The 5,543-nt window shown below is 53.7% G+C and overlaps 1 protein-coding gene across 1 annotated transcript in view; it reads left to right on the top strand.

The window, feature by feature from the left end:
- The window catches only part of LOC104461073 (uridine-cytidine kinase 2-like), a 9,042-nt gene extending 8,778 nt beyond the window's left edge, over positions 1-264 (top strand). The window contains 1 exon segment of the mRNA XM_010072524.1: positions 1-264. This exon segment is cut by the window's left edge and continues 161 nt beyond it. The gene's annotated coding sequence lies outside the window, so the exon portion shown is untranslated.
- The last annotated feature ends 5,279 nt before the right edge of the window (positions 265-5,543 follow it).

The raw sequence follows: 5,543 nt of genomic DNA, 5'->3' as shown, positions 1-5,543 counted from the left end.
GGGGGGCCCCTCGGGCCCTGCCACTGCCCCTCTGTACATACTGTCCATTCATTCCCCCCTTATCTATTTAAGAAACTAGACGGAGACGAATGCCTTTAATTTTGTATGTTGGAAATGCCGAATGAGAAGCAGCCGGCTGCTCGGGAGCCTGGACCACCCACCGCTCCTGGCCTTGCTCAGTAACTCCTCCATCATGGAACCGGCTATAAATCTCTATAAATATAGAATTGCTCTATTTTTGTGTAAATGCAGAAAAACGTAAAATGACTTGCCATTAGGTATTTGCCAGGCTCAGTGTTGCTGGGAGGGGGCAGGGAAGAGGGTCCTGGGAGATGTTGGTGTCAGGATCTTCACCTCAAAGGCAGTAAGGAAGAAAGAGCATTTGACAACTGCTTTAGTATCGCTGTGGTCTCCATCCCGGGGAAGGGATGGGCTGTGGTGGAGGTCGCAGCTTGAGTGTGGCATGGATTTTACAACTGGGCTGGGGTTGCCTCCTCTTGCCGTTCAGGTCCAAGCAGCCTGGTTTTGTCTGGCAGGCACTGCACAATGCCACTGGGGGTTGGGAGAATGATGTGTGTGTGATACCTCCCCTGAGTGTCTCTGCACCTCCAAATCTTGCTCACTCAACAGCATCCCTTTCTGTGTCTGACGCCCCTTCCCACCCTCCAGCAAGGACTTGGTAGGTGATGCTGCTGGGTATGTGATCACATAAACATGGCAACTTGTGTCTTTAGTAGTCTCACTGCCTGGCTTTGGTGGGGATGGTGCACGGATACCTTCAGCCCCTGTGGAGCTCGGTGGCCGTGTGTGTGGTGGGACTCTTGGCCAAACCCTGGGCTCAACCCTAAGCCTGGAGGTTGGTGTGCAGAAGGTCAGAGGTGTGTCTGTCATTCCTCACATGAACAGTTTTGCTCTTGGACGGGGGATTTTGGGTCTGTAAGATAGGGTTAAGGGAGAACCAGCCTTTTCTGAAAGAAAAGGACAATGGATGATGAAAGGCAGCTGCTGAGCAGCCTGTCTGAGATGGCAGCACTGTGTAGCAGTCCCTGGGCTGCCTAGCATCCCCATATGGGACATCCAAGGGTCCCAGCTGGGTAGCATGAAAGTGGATACCCAGGAGTCCTCGCTGCCCTTTTTTAGAGCATGCTCTTGCCTGGCCTGTGTCCCTTTCATTGTGTCCTGGTGGAGGACACTCTGTCCTGCAGTATGTCATCCCCAGGGCTGCCCAGGGAGTGCCCTCCTTTGCCCAGGGTGAGAATTAGTCTCCCCTAACCTGGTAGTGCTGCAACGGCGCTGTTCCAGGAGAGCCTGGTGGGGCTGTACCACAGGTCTGGGGATCCCTGGAGAGCAAGGTGGGGCAGCTGGGAGGGGGCAAGGGATTAGAGGGAGCCAGGAAAGGGGATGTGGTGGGATGGTAGCCAGGAAAGATCCTCTGGCCCATGCTGCTGGGACTGACTTGCTCCACCGAAAACAGTTTCATAGGCATTCCCTAAAGCCTGTAGCACAGACCCTTAGCCTTGCTCCCTCTGATGATTTTCAGTCTTCCCAGAGCATTGGTTTTGCTCTACATGGTTAAAAGCTTAAGACCTTAAACACTCAGTGCTCCATTGCTCTCCAGCCCGATGTGAGCTGAGACAAACTTTGATTTTTAAGAAAGCCAACAAGACAGGAATGAACTCCCCCAGTGACTGCTGGGCAGCCCTTTATCCCCCTCCCTGTCTGCAGACACTCCCTGAGGGATGTCAGCTTTGCCATAATCAAGGGCTGGCACGGCTAATTCTAGGTACAGCCATAGGTAAAAGGGACTGAAGCCCTACAGAACTGGTGAGGCTTCTCAGGGCTTAAGCAGCCAAGACAGCTCTCAAGGTGAAATACGGGCCTGCTCTCCCCGTGAATAAAGACAGAACAAACGGATGCTGGTGTTTCTTGTCTCCTGTTTGGTGCTGCATGGCTGCTGTCCCAGTGTGGAAGCAGACTTGGCCAACATTGTCTTAGGTTTGCAAGTCAAAGCTAGACCTGGGTCAAAGCTCCTGGGACAGACTTCTTTGGTGAAGAAGGAGGTGCTGAAGGCAGTGGCTCTGGTTTTTGGCTGGCCAGCCAGCTCTCAACAAGTCCTGGTGCACACATGGCTTTGAGGTGCTCTTATGAAACCCCTCTGTGCTCTCAGGACAGCAGAGAGATGGACAAGTTCAGCCCTTCCCAGTAAGTATCTTGAACAGATGACAGTCAAGTGAATTTCATCAAAAGACCTTACAGGTAGGGTGGCATTAGCACTGGTGGGCTGTCAGGCGAGGGTGAGACTGCTTTTAGCAAAGGGTTAAATCACTTTATGGCAAATCACTATGTCAGCATGGATTCTTGAAGGCGAAGTCACAATTAAACAATCTGATAACCCTCTGCGATGAAATAACTGGCTTGGTCAATGAGGGAAGAGCAGTGCGTATTGTCTACGTTGACTTCTGTCAGGCTTTTGACACGGTCTCCCGTAAGATCCTCATAGCGAAGCTGTTGATGCGTGGGCTGGATGAGCAAACAGCGAGATCGATTGAAAATGGGCTGAAGGGGGCCAGGAATGTGGTGGTCACTGGTATGAAATCTGGTTGAAGACCAGGAACTAGTGGTGTACCCCAGGGGTCAACAGTAGGTCCAATCCTGTTCAACGTTGTCGTTAAAGATCTGGATGATGGGCCAGAGTGAACCCCTCAGCACATCTGCTGATGACACAAAACTGGGAGGAGTGGCTGGTACACCAGAGGGTTATGCTGCCATCCAGAGGGACCTTGACAGGCTGGAGAAGCAGGCTGACAGAAACCTTTTGACGTTCAACAGCAAGAAGTGCAAAGTCCTGCACTTTGAGAAGAACAATCGCACACACCAGTACATGCTGGGGGCCACCCTTCATGGGCCCCTCCACAGGGATGGTGAACTGCTGCAGCACGCCTCAAGGGAGGGCTCTGGATTGGGAGGAGAGGGCTGTAGGTAGGGCCATGTTTGGGGGTCTACAGGAGGGTGGTGAGAGCTGGGTCTGATGCTGATGCGCTTTGCCCAGTACTGTGGGGAGTCTGTGGTTCCCCTCAGCAGCTCTCGCTGCCATATGTGAGCATACGGGTCTCTCATGCCAACTGGAGGCATCTGTGCAAGACATGGTGATGCTGAGTGGGCACTACGGGGTCCTAGATCTGGGAGGTGTTTACAGCATTACAGACCAGAGCAGTCAGGAACGTTTTTATGAGAGACTGCCGTGGCCTTCCCTCAGGCTAACCAGAGTAACGGCTGCCCCAGGCTGGGTGCAGTTTCTTTCCTCAAAATCTGCATTTGCCTTCCTGGTGACAGAAGAGAGGTGCATCAAGCCTTGGTGGCTCTCTCCTGATTGTGTTGCTGCCAAGGTGAGGACAGGATTGCTCTGGTGAAGAACATGCTCTGACCTCTGGCTGTGACCACAGCTAGGATTAGCACCCTCCCGATCCCTGGCCTCACTGTCTTGATGCATCCTGGTGAGCTACTGCTGCCTCTGTCTTAGAGAAAAGAGATGGATGCTGTTGCACCTGGGAGAGATATTATCTGTTGTTCATCTTTCTAAGGGAATATTTAAATACTGCTCATATCTGAGCATTGTAGAGGATTAAAGCCGAGACCAGCATCCATAGGGCTCCCTGCCATTCCTTACAAGGCTGTCTTTCTCCCCTGGTCACCTGGCTGCTGTCTAGCTGTCAGATCAGAGAATCACGGACACCTGTGGCCACAGTCACTTCTGCTCAGAAGAGAGAATCGCGTGAGCCAAAACCCCGTGCTCTGCAACAAGGAATTTCATTATTTCTCTTTCATGACTGACTCGACTTGCACCCTGTAAAAACCTGCTGTTTTTTCCCTTGCGTTACTGCTGGGGACCGAGACAGAAATGGTCGTGTGCCTCATGAGCAAGGACCCCTACAAGAAAGTCCAGCAACTTCCTTACCCAGACATGAGCCATATAAAAGTCAATAGGAAAATGTCTCACTTTTCATGTGACACATACATATATTTTGCTGCTCTGTAATGTGCTAGAAAATGAAGATGGCAGGGTCCTCTTAGCGGGAGTTTTGCCATGTTTCCAGGCAGCACTGGTACATCCGGGGTGCCCTTAACCACTGAGACTGAAAAGTATGATTAGTGTGGAATTATGGCTGGAGGGACATGGCCCACGGGGTCCTGGGCACGCAGCAGCCACTGCCACTGCCACCTGATTGGGCCATGGGCACCCACCAGGCATCTCACTGAGACATGGGCAGCCCCTGGGCCATGGGCACCCTGCAGGGATGCGAGACCCTCCTCCTGGAACATGGGCACCCGTGGGGCACCTCACAGCCCTGGACACCTGTTGTCTCCCTCCCCATCTCGCCCACTTCTCCTGCAGCGTGCGTGCTTCACAAGCCCGCCTGGTTCGCACCACTGCCTTTCATGTTGCCACTTCCCTGGATCCCCTCGATGCCGAAATGACAGGTGTAGAGGAACAATAAACTTTATTGATGTGAGCAGTGCAAGAAGGTTGAGAGCGCAGGCTGCTCCCAGCAGGAGTTTTGCGGATTGCCCAGATGTCTCTGTTGCACACACACAGTCTTGCTGTCCCCTGTGGAGAGACTGTGCTGAGCCCCGGCCTTTGGGATGCCCGTGGTCCCTGGCAGCATCTTTGGGAGAGTGGAAAAGGGAATGAGCAGCGCTCACTTTGCACCGCTGCCTTTCATATCACCAATCCGCCGGGCTCATGCTCTAGCTGGATTTGCACTTGTGCATTCTTCTGGTAGTACTGATGCCGGATCAACTTCAGGCGGAGGCGCTTTGCAAGGCACAGCTTCCTTTCCATCACGGTGATGTTGTTGTCCAGCCGGCTGCGCAGTTCGGATTTTCAGTCGGTGGCCCCTGGGGTGCGGTCTGTCCCATGGAAGATGGGGCCGGCTCTCCCCTTCCCTGGAAATGACAGGGCCAGGGGCACAGTGAAGGGAGTGGGGGCTTGGGGGGGCTAGAGAAGTGTCCTGCTGGGCTTGGCTTCTTCCTCGGGAAGAACTCCAGCCTCGCAGGACTGCTCTGGGCAGCCCACTGGGCTGAGGAAACCCCCAGCAGGGCCCATGTCGTGCTTGGGGGCTGCTGGAGGGGTTCAGCCCTGTGGGTTGGCATGTCCCTGGGGAAGAGGCAGAGGAGCTCTCGGGGCCTGCTGAGGCTTTCTTGCCCGCACTGGGTTTTGTTTTTTCATTGAAAACCTTCTTGGCCAAGGCTGTTGTGATTCCCTGCTCCCCACAACCTGGTCCCTTCCCATGTGACTGCTATTGATTGCTCACTTGTCCCTGGGGTCTCCTCATCTTTCTCCAGAGGCCACCTGCAATCCAAGCCATGGAGAGCAGACACACGGTTTGCCACTGCCAGTGAAGGAGCCGGGTCCTGTCCACCTGGGCAAGGCCATCCCAAAGCTGGCCCAGCGGGTAGAGCAGGTCAGAGGCCCATGTCTCTGTGACAACAGGCGTTTGCTTCATGAACTCAGAAAAGATGCCCATCCTGACCATGATCCAGCG

Source organism: Pterocles gutturalis, unplaced genomic scaffold, assembly GCF_000699245.1.
Source record: "Pterocles gutturalis isolate BGI_N339 unplaced genomic scaffold, ASM69924v1 scaffold14272, whole genome shotgun sequence".
Lineage (NCBI taxonomy): Eukaryota > Metazoa > Chordata > Aves > Pterocliformes > Pteroclidae > Pterocles > Pterocles gutturalis.
The sequence above is the reverse complement of the archived record's forward strand: the minus strand, read 5'-3'. Positions and strand labels throughout refer to the sequence as shown.